Genomic DNA, 13433 nt, shown 5'->3' with positions numbered 1-13433 from the left:
CTCAGACTTTTCCTTTCCCAAAACTGCCGGTGCCCTTCCATCTGCCAGCGCTCTCAACATCCTTCGTCACTTCCTCAGCAAGACTGTAAATCCCCGGAGGGTGGCAGGGCCATCCCCAGCAAGCCTCATTCCCACAGTGTCGGCCAGACCTGGGCACCCAGGCACCCAGAATGGCCAGGAGGCTCCTAAAAGTCCTCCTCACTTAAGATGTTACTTCCTTCAGAAATAAATACCCATCGTCAGGAAATGAGAGTTTAGGGGCAGCTCTTTCACCAACTTCCTCTTGTAATTCCTGGATACCTAATTTGGGGCAAGTTGTTTCCTCTCTCTGGGCCTTTCCCCTCCCATCTATGAAAGGTGGGCATTGACCAAGGCCCCTCTTGGTGGTCTGGATGATTCTGGTAAGTTGTGTTTGTTACTGTTGTGGTCTCTGCCCGTGGTATTTCTTCCTTATGCCCGGCCAGGAAGCATAGCAGGGACTCCATTGTGGGCTGTGTGTCCTGTGAGCCCCGGGTGAGTGTGGCCCGTCTGCCCACTGTCCTGTAACATTATACAAGTGTAATCATATGCCAACGGACGGCATCCAGGGTTGCAGTTATTTTGGGATGTGCAGGAGCCTGTGGGAAAATGCTGGAACATGTCTTAGTCACTTGGGCAAATACCTTTCTTTCTGTGTTCCAGGATGTTTTGAACTCTCAGGCAGCACAAAAAAAGCTCCGGCAGGCACACCCCCCTTTGTGACTGCGCGTGCTCTTCCTGAGCGGCTGTCCCGGTCTCGCCCGAGCACCACCTCCTCTGGGCTCTGGGAAGCGAGTGTGCGGAGCGGGGAGAACAGGGCTGGAGAAGCCCCTGGAGGCCTGACGTGGGAAAAAACTCTGGTGCCACTATCGATATGTAAATCAAAATAGTAATCCAGAAAAGAAGTGTAAGGAAGATCTGAATTTCCTATGTCATACTTTGTTGCTTTTTAAAAAATTTAGGGCCGAGTGCAGTGGCTCACGCCTGTAATCCTAGCACCCTGGGAGGCCGAGGCGGGTGGATCGCTCGAGGTCAGGAGTTCGAGACCAGCCTGAGCAAGAGTGAGACCCCGTCTCTACTAAAAATAGAAAGAAATGATCTGGCCAACTAAAATATATATAGGAAAAAAAATTAGCCGGGCATGGTGGCGCATGCCTGTAGACCCAGCTACTCGGGAGGCTGAGGCAGTAGGATCGCTTAAGCCCAGGAGTGTGAGGTTGCTGTGAGCTAGGCTGACGCCATGGCACTCACTCTAGCCAGCGCAACAAAGTGACACTCTGTCTCAAAAAAAAAAAAAAAAAAAATTTAAAAACTTCTCCAGTTATGTGATTCCTCCAGTCATGGGCATGTCCCTGCTTTCCTGGTACTGTTGCCCAGCGCTGCCCAGTAAGAACCAGTGGAGACCGGGAAGAGCTGCGTCAGTCCCAGGGGAGGACCACAGGAGAGCGCAGCAGAAGCCTGCCACGCTGCCATTCCACCCTCAGTAGAGGGGACGAAGAGGAGGCCACAGGTCCTCCCGATAGGAGTCATCCCAAGACAAGGAGGGCCAGAGTTCATGGTGCACTTGGAAGCCAGAAGCCTGAAGGATGTGCGGAGGGAGTTGGAAAAAGCATTCCAGGTAGAAAGGGCCTTTTTCTAGAACACTCCTTTTCCTGTCCTTGCATCCCTAGCCAGAGCTTGCCCTGAGGACCTGGCTGGCCATGTGGAGGGAAGAAGGCCTCCTCTAGTCGGAAGAAGCGAGATCCTGCCCCTTGCTTGTTCCTTGCACGTCATCTCTTTCTCTCTCAACCGGCCCCTTCCTTCTCCTTAGCATACAAGAAGCATGAACCGAAAAAAACCAGTTCCTTCTCACACCTCCCAGCCTACCCACTTTGTTATCAGACATGGAGAAACAGCCAGCTAGGCCCCCTTGCCACCTGCTGTGACCCACGCCATCGCCCCTGCCGAAACCTCCCGTGGGCAGGCACATTGCTGCAGTCCGTACACAATTTCCCCAGCTCTCCTCCCATCAGACCCCTTGGACTCCCCTCTTTCCTGCCTTTCTTAAAAGGTCTCTCAGATTCCTCCCTCACCCCACTGCACTCACCACTGTGTGATGATTCATGTTATATGTCAGCTTAGCTGGGCCAGAGTATCTAGCTATTTAATCAAACACTAGCTATTTAATCAAATACTAGATGCTACCATGCAGGTATTTTGTAGACCTAGTTAACATCTACAATCAGTTGACTTTAAGTAAAGGAGATTAATTACGCTTCATGGTGTGGGTGGGCTGCATCCAATCAGTTGAAGGCATTAAGAGCAAAAACAGGTTTCCCGGTGGAGAAGAAATTCTGCCTCTTCCTCAAGACTGCAGCATGGGCTCCCACCGGAGTTTCTAGCCTGCTGCTCTGCCCTACAGACTTCCAGCTTGCCTGTTTCCACAGTCGCCTAAGCCAATTCCTTACCAAAAGCCACATGCACAGAGTATAGGTACGTTCTGTTTCTCTGGAGAAGCCTGACTGATATGTGCTGTTCACACTCTCACTGGTTCCCCAGCTTCCTCCTCCCAGACCCCAGTCACCACCCGGTCTATGTTTCTGGAACCCTCTTTCTCCCAAGCACCAAACTTAATGCACAGTTGCCTGCAGGGCACACGGAAAGGTGAGCATGCACCTGATAGCCTCCAGGAAGCTAGAATTCAAATCCTGGGGTTCCCTCGGGGTTTCCCCAGCAGCCAGTCAGCTCTAGCCCAGTGCAAGCCTTCCACGGGGTGCAATCTCGAGGCTCACAGAGGCCAGCCAGATGGAGGAGTGACAGAGCCAGCTGTCACAAGTGGGGGTGGGATGGCGGCAGACATGACACCCAGCCCCAGCTGGTGGGACATGTGGGGACAGAGGTCTAGTGTTGTAGGAGCTTTCCAATCTTCAAGAAAGACCAGAAATCTGTTCCTGTGAAATCTCTCAATTTTTAAATATTTTTAAATGTTTTTTAAAACAAGGCGGGCCCAACCAAAACCCATCTGCAGGCCAGACTCAGCCTCCGGGCTGCCAGTTAGCAAGTTCCAAGTCCCACTGAGCTATAAATATTTAATTCTGTCTCCAGTCCCTCCTGTGCTTCCTGCTACCCCTGGGAGTGTTGTGAGGGCAAGGGCTGTGACTTGGGCTTCTTTGACTCTGCTGTACCCCGCTTGGGCGGTGGGAGGGGGCAGGTACGGATAAAGGACTGTGAAAAAAGGCAGCAGGGAGAGGCAGCACCCCTCCCTCTGGCTGCAACCCTTTTCTGTCCCCAAACCCCCACCCAAGGCCTTCATCCTGCTCAAAGATCTCCAGCAGCACTCTGTTGCAGCTCGTTTGGAGTCCCCAGCCCTGACTCCTCTATTCTAAAGAAGTCAGCGGGCTGCCTGAAGGATCCTCTGGTGTAAACAAAACTCACCTTGCAACCCTCATGCTCTTTTTGCTGGCCTGTTCATCGCAGGAATTTTAAGGGTACTGGTTGAGGTTGGCTCTGGAGTCAGGTAGGCCGGGTTTCAATCCCAGTTTCCAGCTTCCTCATTCAATGATTGTGCGACCTTGGGGGAGGTTCTTAACCTTTTTGATCCTTGGTTTCTCCCTTAGTTAAATGGCGACAGTAAGAGTACTTTACATGAAGTAACACATTTAATTTTGAGTACACTCACTTGCCCAAAACAGTCAATAACTGGGAGTGTTGTTTCTACAACTCTTCCCTTCACACCACCCCATGACCAGGAGAAAGGGGCAAGAAGCAGGCCCAGAGCTCTCCAACAAGGTGGCATCTGGGCAGGTCCGGGGCAGGGGTAATGGCACATCACTCTGGTTTCTTCTCCCCACCTCTGTAACCCCCACTCCAGTCTGCATGGAATCTTCTTACAGTGGGCTAGGCAGGGATCTTGTGGCTGGAATGAGCAGGGACAGAGACCCACTTAAAGGACTTCAATCAGTGGGGTTCATTACAAAAATCTCTGGGCCCTGGAATCCAGGAAACTCCCAGGACAGGCCTCGAGGGGAGAGGAATTGAAGAGAGAGAGGGCAGCGCCAGGGAGGCCAAGGAGCCACCATCAAACTGAGCCTCCAGCTCTTCCTGAAGTTGCTCTTCTCTCCCAACCATGATTAGGACATCAGAATCAGGGCACATCATGCCATCAGGGAAGCACTCAAATTGGCAAATCACTAGCCATTCCCACGAGATGGGGCTTTAGGGAGAATGACCTCAGCAAAGGGAGGCCAGGAAGCAGCATGGTTTCTGGGAGCTGGAACCTGCTGTTAGTACAACAAAGAAATATTGAGATGGGGGCTGGACGAGCACACTGGCCCTTAATGTCCCTTGCATTTGGTACCTATCCATGGCAGTCACCTTTGGGGCCCTCAACATTGTATAGGTGGAAGCCTAATGATTAAGGAGGCCAGTCCAATTCCAAAATAAAGGCACAAACAGGTGCCCTTTTATAGATAGCTAGATAAAATTTAAGACAATTCAACTGAAGGTGGCGGGGTGTTGGGCTAGACAGAGCAGATTCAAGGGCCAGCTCCTGCCCTAGCGACTCAAAATCACATGTGCTCAGTCCCACAAAACCCCAGATGCTCACGCACCTTCCTACCACGCTCCTACAGGAAGGGTATAACAATATCACAGTACCTGTGCCTGTACAAACTTCTAGCAAAAAGGACTAGGTTGGAAATCAGTTCCATGGAAATTCCCAGCAGACAAGTTCCAGGAATGTCTATCATGTGGCTCTTTATGAGCTATAGATTCTTGGAACTGCTTAGCTTCAAATGACCACTGCAATGTGCACATAAAGTGAACAGTGCTGTTAACTCTTAAGCTGGATGTCGTTGATGCTGATTTCTTGCATTCTGCAGGACAAGGATGTGTTTCAGCTGGCTTGCAGCTGTGTGAGGCAGAGTTCTGGAAGGTCATAGAAGAGCCTTTTAGAGATGGTGGCAACTGCATTGGTCATAAAATTAGACAGGTTTAGAAGACCTTTCCACCTGCCTCGCCTTCAATCCCTCCCTAGAGGTACAGCTTCTGTCTACTAGGAACTTTGGCTTACACAGGCTCTTTATAGTGCACAATTCAGGACATTGGTACTTTGAGACGGGAGTCTGCCAACCTCCTCATTTGCTGGCAAATTACTAAACTCTTCTTTCCTTCTCCTCAAACCACTTATCCTCATTCTTCTAATGCAGCCTCAGAGACAAGTGCCAAACATTCGGTAACAGAATTTGGCGTCCCTCGGTGGGACCCATCAGCACCCCAGTGGGATGGCAGCCTGCAACTGCTGGAAGAGGCAGGGAGCAGCCCCGGATCAAAGCTGTGAGTCTTCACATGTGGCAGCAACTTCTTTTCGAGGTGAGGATAGCAAGAGACAGTCCCAGCAGCTGCCGGAGTCTGTTTTAGCTCCCAGGAACTCCTGTCTCTGTCTCCCTGAAGCAGATGCAGCTCCCTGCAATCTGAACTGAGTTGAGGAGAAAGAAATGGATTTAGGAAGTGTCCAGATGCCAGGCCATTTGTTGGGACAGAGGGATAACTCCTTAGTGAGGATTTCCCTGGGCTATCACCTCTTCTGTTGATCTATTTTACTGCTGGGTTTCCAGCAGCATCACCAGGCATCTTGAGATGATTTGTGCAAGCATTGACCAAATAGCTGATTCCAAGTCCCCGTTTCCTAGGAATTCAGACTTCCTCTTGACAAATGATGGATGGGCCATCTTAATCCTGTTTGGCTAAGGATCATACAATTGAGGTGAGAAGGGAGCTGGCTTCTAGAATGTGAGAGAAATAACACTGTCCAGTCAAGTCCCTTCACCAGGAACTTTTAAACAGAATAATCGATGTCTGTAAGAATAAATCTCTATAACAAAATAGAAATAAAGTGTACAATTCAATGGTTTTTGGTATATTCATGGAGTTGTGCAACCATCACCACGACCAATTTTAGAACATTTTCAACACCCAAAAAGAAACTCAGTAGCATTTACTTCCCATGTTCCTCTAACCCTCCCTGCACCTCCAGCCCCTGAAAACCACTAATTTACTTTCTCTTTATATAGAATTGCCTATTCTGGACATTTCATATGAATGGAATCACATAATATTAATAATCTTGCCTCATGACTGGCTTCTTCCACTAAACGAATGTTTTCAAGGTTCATATATGTTGCATCATGTGGCAGTACTTCATTTCTTTTTATTGTTGAATAACATTTACTGTATGGGTGTACCACATTTTATTTACCCATTCATCAGTTGATAGACTTTTGGATTCCTTCTACTCTTTGGCTGTTATAAATAATGCTGCTATGAGCATTCATGTACAGGTTTTTGTACAGACGTATGTTTTCATTTCATTTGGGTATGTACCCAGGAGTGGAATTGCTAGGTCATGTGGTAACTGTGTTTAACCTTTTGAGAAACTGCCAGACTGTTTTCCAAAGTGGCTGCACCATTTTACATTCCCACCAGTAGTACAGGAAGGTTCTAATTTTTTCACATCTCATTTTCTACATATTTTAGTTAAATATTTAAAAACCTAGATGTAACTGACAACTCACTTCTTAGCGGCAGGTGCTAGAGTTCACTGACTAGCTCATGGATTGCCTGCCTTGGGGCCGGTACTCACCCCTGGTCCAGTCAGCTAGGGCCAGAGTGACACAGCAGAGTCATGTGGCACAAAACATGGCTACTGAACGCCTGTCCCTCTAGCAGAGCCCGTGGAGATGAGAAGAGGTCTGAACAACACGATTCGCTGAAGGCAGAGCACTTGACAATGATGCCAGCTTCATTTCAGGGCCATGTGCACAAGGAGGGCAGCTGACCAAAAAAAGAAAATGATATATGGCTTTTCTTGGGACTCTAAATAAGGCAAATTAGGAGACCTGGTAACTAGTTTGATCTGCTTCAACCAACACTTTGGGGCCAACTTACAGTCAGGTCTCTAAATTTTCCAATGAATTGCTGCAGTATCTACATGACCTCATTAGCAAGAAGTCTAGTGCCTTTATCCGAAGGTCTCTCCCTTCCTCCCTGAACTGTCCAAGAACTTCAGGAGCTCACTCAGGTCCATGGGAATCAATCCTGCTGCAGGTGCCAGTAGAGAGAGAATGGAAGGTTCTCATTGGTTCACCAGCCAGTGCTCTGGAAGCACCCACAGTGTTGCTGTTGAATGCTGGCCCTTCTTTGTCGGATGGACACTCCTTGCCCCTTTGGCATTGACCTGGCTTGGATCCTTAAGGCCACCAACCTGGGGCTACTTTCCAGGGTCTGAGTTCAGCACCCTCTTGGACCACACTGATACATTCAGCAGTCGGATCCAGAGCTCCCTCCTCAGCCATATGCGGTGCTGGAACCAGCAAGTACTCCCCATGAAGACTGAGGCCAGGCTTGAGGTCCAAGAATAACAGACATGGATCCTTCCAGTTCACTGGGTTGCCAACTCACACACCTGTGAGTATAAGCAAATAAGCAGTTTACTTAGCATAAAGAATATGGCTGCTGAGAGAGGTGAGAGAATGTTCTGCTAACATCAGAGCCTGCAAATTCACAGAACATGGAATGTGGAAAACCCAGGAGTGGCACTGAGAAGCCTCCACTGGGCTGCATATGGATCATCTGCATTCTCTCCCAGGTGCGATGCAAATGAGGTGCTTATCACCATAACAAGCCTCTTCTGAACACCTTCACCTGTACAGAAGTCTTAGCCAACTTTAACAGAACACAGCCGAATGCAGTCAACTAATTCTTACCTATGGCCATCCACTCTTGGGCTTACAGGTATGTCCTCCCGTTAAACCCCCTGCCATCTTCCCACCCCTACCCCCAACACCGCTGGTTCCATTTCAGACCTCTCGCACAGCTCCCCTTGGGGCCTTTGCGTTCTTTCCCATCAGTGATCCCTCATCCATCCCACAAGTTTCTCTGTCTTTGAATCTCAGTGAGCAAAACCTGGGATCCACAGATTTTGCCCTCCGGAGGCTCCTAGACTGTTAGACAAGTTCAAACTCTTTTCCCTGACAATAAGCTTTGCTCATCAAGAGGTATTAAAGGAGGGACAGGCTTCATCAACACTTTTAAAAAAATTTTATTTCAGTTTTCAGTCAGGGCAACGAGTGCCAGCTTGCCCTAAGTTTTCAAAACGAAAAGAATCCACACAAAGGCTCTTGGCCGAATAATAAAAGCTCTAAGATGACTCTATGTCTACCTTCTGAGCAGAAGCAGCTGGCATAATTTTAAAATGTCTCCCAATAGGTGCCCAGTTACATTAACATTTTTTGGAGATAATTTTGACTAATTATTGGGTCACAAATTTCTTTCAGACAAAAAAGACAAAGAGATCTTTATCCCAAATATATACCTTGTAAACTCTCAGGATTTAAAAACATTAAAAACATGGTAATGCCTCCATTTTGATTTTTCATTCATTATATTTCACCCTAATGATCAAGATATCAGAAAATATATAGTGGTGATGGGTATCTCAATTACCATGATTTGATCATTATGAATTGTATATATGTATCAAAATATCACAGATACCCCCAAAATATTCACAACTGTGAGATACCAATAAAAAATTTAAAATTAAAGAAATTAATAAAAGAAAATATATAGTTTTAAAATAAAATTACATATAACCATTGCATGAACAATTTTAAGGGTAAAGTTTCAGATTAGAATGGAAGAGAGCGCACATGTGGTACAAATAAGAACATGAGGCCCAAGAGTAACTTACTAATTACTATAAAATGTAAATGGTTGATTTGGGATAAATGTCATTTGTTGTTTTGTTTTGTTTTGTTTTTGTGATCCACTGGAATGTGAAACTCAAAATCTTTCTTTAGAGCTAAGGCTTTCCCAAAGCTAGTTGAAGGTTTGAAATCTCCAGGGGGATTGATTTGTGAGTACAGGGTAAGGCTACTTCGGACCTTGGTAGACGGTAGCTGTTACATTAGGCCCTGGAGTGCTGAGATACGGCTTTTCATCCCAGCCTCCCCAGTAAGCAACTTGTTTTAGCAAGCCGCTTCCCCTTGGATTAATGAAATTCTGCTTCAGTGCTATGATTCTTAACAAAGAATTCAACAGCAATTATTACAGTCTGCAGTGAGGGATTTCACCCCATTGACCAGTAGGGGGCGAGTCATGACTGCTCCTTCTATTTTCAGCCCTTCCCGGAGGAATGAATCCTTTCCTGCTTTCCCGAGAAGCCGGTCGTGGGCTCCATTTTAGGATGAATCACCTCAAGAAGTATATCTTTCATTGTTTTGTATTTCTTATAATACAAGGGATACGCTAACAAAGACTAAGACTTTATTTGAAAACCAAGTAAAGCAAAGACGGGACGTGGTGCTGGTCTGGTCAGGTGTTGATCTTAGCTGATCAGAACGCAGCCAAGCATTCCTTCACTCCTCCATTCCAAGAATAAATGAGACACCCTCATTTTCTAAAATTGGGGAAATTTGTGAGTCAGAAATAATCGAATCCACACCCATCTGAGATCTGGCCCAGTCACCTCGGGGCTGGTTTTCTAGCAATGTAAGTCAGGCTTTGGGGGGAAAGGCCAATGTTCTCAGCGCTTTAATGCCATGTTTATTCTTTCCTAAGGAGTGGGACCAAAATAATGTTAGAGGAAAAATGTGATTCTTTGTATGAGAAAGGAAAAACTAAGGAAGAGGCACGTTTGTTTCTTAGATAACTAATGAAAACCCGCGCCTCCCTCACCCCGTAGCTCTTGCTGGTGGCAGTAACTATTGGAAATGAGAATCATCTCTCCTCTTGGGACTAGAGCCGCCCCTCCATGCAGAATGGCACAGTATGAACAGAGCAGAAACTCAGCATCACAGTAGGGCTGAAGCCTGCATATTTGAAAGCCTCAAAAAGAGACTAAGAGGAAACCTCTTCCTGCTGTGGAGATTGGCAGATCAGCCCTTGTATAGAGAACAGCTGGAAAAGCGGGCGAAACAAGGTGAGCTACCAAGGGGATTTGAAGGCCAAGACCTTGGAGAGAAAGGTTAGCAGAGCTTTGAACTTTGGGGCATTTGCCCAGCTTAAGAGGCAGGTAAACTTCCAGCAGTCTCGTGGTAAGGGGACAAGGAGGGCCCCCAAGGAGGAAGAGCCCAAGTAATCCCCTCAGGCTTTCATCTGGGACTTCCACAGGGCTACACTCAAGGAGTGGGATTGAAAATAGAGAAATCCTCATGAAGACTGAAGCCCAGCTTCTAATCATCTTAATTTTTTTTTATTTTTACTTTTTGGTGAGGCAGGGTCTCACTCCATTGCCCAGGGTGGAGTGCAGTGGCATGATCACAGCTCACTGCAACCTCCAACTAACAGGCTCAAGTGATCCTCCTCCCTCAGCCTCCCAAGTAGCTAGGACTACAGGCATGTGCGACCACTCCTGGCTAATTATTTATTTATTTTTTTAGAGATAAGGTCTCACTGTGTTGCCCAGGCTAGTCTTGAACTCCTAGCCTCAAGCAATCCTCCCACCTTGGCCTCCCAAAATGGTGGGATTATAGGCATGAGCCCACCATGCCCGGCCTAAAAAATATTTTTTTAAGAGCAGTTTTTTTAAGAGTGCCCGTAGTGCTATGATGATGCCACTGTACTCTAGCCCAGGTGACAAAGTGAGACCTTGTCTCAAACAAATAAACAAACAAATACATAAATAAAATCTTTTTTAAAAAAAGAGGTAATTAAGGTTAAGTGAGGTCATAAGGATGGGGCCGTAATCTAATAGAACCAGTGTCCTCATAAGAAGACAAAGAGACATCAGTAATGTGCCCACACAGAGAGAAGGCCATCTGCAAGCCAAGGAGAGAGGCCTCAGGAGAAACCAAATCTGCCATACCTTAATGTTGGACTTCCAGGCTCCAGAACTGTGAGAAAATAGATTCCTGCCCAGTCGATAATATTTTGTTATGGCAGCCCTAGCAAACTAAAACAATCTCCAATCCAGCTGTTTCTTTAAGAAAGCAAGAGGTAGGCAATCATATCATCTATAATAATGATAATTTCATCATATCTCTTCTAATTGTTATGCCTCCTATTCTTTTTTTATTGTGTTCTTACACTGTCTAGCAAGAATGCTAATAACATCAGGGATAACAGACTTCCTTGTCCTGTTCCTTAACTTAATGAGAATGCCCCTGGCAATTCATGGGTAAATATGCTGTTTGCTGGGAGTTTCTGGTAGCCACCCTTTTTCACATTAATCAGTCTTGACAAATCATCTGGTCCCTGCCCACCTGCTTAGACACCTCTCCTGTTGTCCCCTCCATGCACTGACTATGCTGCAGACAAAATAAATTACAGACTATTTTCTGGAATTGCCATCATCATTTGTGGCTTCCTGTCTTTGTACATCCTTCTCTTCATTCCAGGAACATCCTCCCAACTTTCAAATGTCTGGCAGCTGAAAGAAAACTAGATAAAATTTAATTTCTGTTAAGACCTTGGACATAGGGAAAAAGATTCCTACTTCTCTTCCCATTTGGGAGAATATTGGAGGCAATACTTTCATCATCCTTCTCTTTCCTGTAGTTGCTCTCTCCCAGGGAGAGGTGGAAGGTCTGACTGCATCACTCTCATCAGTGGGTGGGGTACCTGGTCTTAGAGGCAAGCCCCAGGTCCCACCTTTCTCGCACTTCCTGAGCCCAGATATGGTGCTCCTGTGGGGGTGGCATCGCTTCCCAGGGCCACCTCTGGAGGAGGAGGAAGCAGGGATCTGCCTTTCTCTTTTTTCCAACTTCTTCACTGTGACTGGATGGGTAGGTCCAGTGACCCCTGCCCTGTGAGTCCTGCTCTATTCAGTTCAGTAGAGAGGGAGGACTACATCTCCCTTGGGTCTAGGTTTAAGCCACCTTCAAATCCAGCTTTTACTAGAGCTTTGCATTAAGGTTGGTTTTCAGTTTCCCATTTGCGTAGAGATCCTTGGACATATTATCTATTGGTATGAATCATGGAGTCGGGGAAGGGTGAGTGAGAGACCCTTAATGCTGGCACTGAGTATGTGTTCTCAACAAACATCTGCTGGATAAATGAATGAACTGCTGTATGTACCCCAGCCTTTCCCACCTTTAATAATAGCTACCATTGACTGAGTTCCTTCCATGAGCCAGGTGCTATTATCTCACTGCATCCTCCAACAACCCTATCAAATAAGTATTATCATTTTCATTTTATAAAAAGGATATCCCTCAGCCTGAGCAAGAGTGAGACCCCATCTCTACCAAAAAAGTGAAAGAAATTAGCTGGGCATGGTGGCGAGCGCCTGTAGTCCCAGCTACTCGGGAGGCTGAGGCAGGAGGATTGCTTGAGCCCAGGAGTTTGAGGTTGCAGTGAGTTATGATGATGATGATGAAACCACTGTAACTCTACTCTGGGCAACTCTGTCTCAAAAAATAAGGGGGAGAGGGAGGAGGGATATCCTGTAGACCTCTACCGTATTATCTATCCTAAAGCAATCTCTGCCTTAAAAAGGTAGCAGCTCCCCACTCTTCACAGTCTGGCCCCATCTCCGGTTGATCTTCATTCTGGCCCACTCGTCGACGTGCCTCTGTATCAGCCGTACGCATTACTGATCTTGCTGAAACATGCACTTTTCCTTAGTTTCTGCATTCATTCAGCCACACTATTTATGGAGCAACTACTGTATGCTGGGTACTGAGCCAGGTGCTGGGGATATGGCAGGTGATCAAGACAGATACAGTCCCTGCTCTGAAGGAACTTTCCCTTGCCTGGGGATCAACAGAATTGAACGAGTGCAGTGAATTCTACAAGGGAGAATTGCTGGCTGACGTGGGAGTGAGACAGAAGGACATAACCTGATTTGGGGGGCCAGGGAAGACCTTCCTGAAAAAGGGATCGATTTAAGCTGAGGTCTTCGTGTGCCTACTAGGGCCCCATGTAGGCTGGAATGTCTTTTCTGCTGATTTTCTCTGGCCTCCAGCCATCATTCAACATCCAGAGCCTGCAAAATCTCCTGAAGTCTGTCCTTGGTCTTTTTGTTAAAATATAAAATAAGAAGATGCTAGCAAGTTAAAAAAAAAAAAAAAACCTTTAGAAATCATTTCATCATGTGGGTAGAGACTGTTCATTGTCCCCAATATCCTTTCTCTTCTTCTTCCTTGGTAGTAGAAACCTAAATTTTAGCTGGACCCTTGGCACCCAGAATAAAGACAGCATTTCCCAGCTTCCCTTGCATCTGGGCTTGGCTATGGGATGCAGGGGAAAGTGGGGGATACTATTGCCAAGATATATCTATCCTTAAAAAGAGAGGGTGGGCTCGTTCTTCTCTCCTTCCCATCCTAATGCTTGATGAAGACTGGAGATTCATCTTGGATTATGAGGATGAGAGCCACCTTGCAGGGACAGTGGACAGGAAGCTGGAAGCAGCCTGGGTCCCAGATGCCTGGGAAGCC

The sequence above is a fragment of the Lemur catta genome, chromosome 14, assembly GCF_020740605.2.
Source record: "Lemur catta isolate mLemCat1 chromosome 14, mLemCat1.pri, whole genome shotgun sequence".
NCBI lineage: Eukaryota > Metazoa > Chordata > Mammalia > Primates > Lemuridae > Lemur > Lemur catta.
This window is presented reverse-complemented; position numbering follows the sequence as displayed.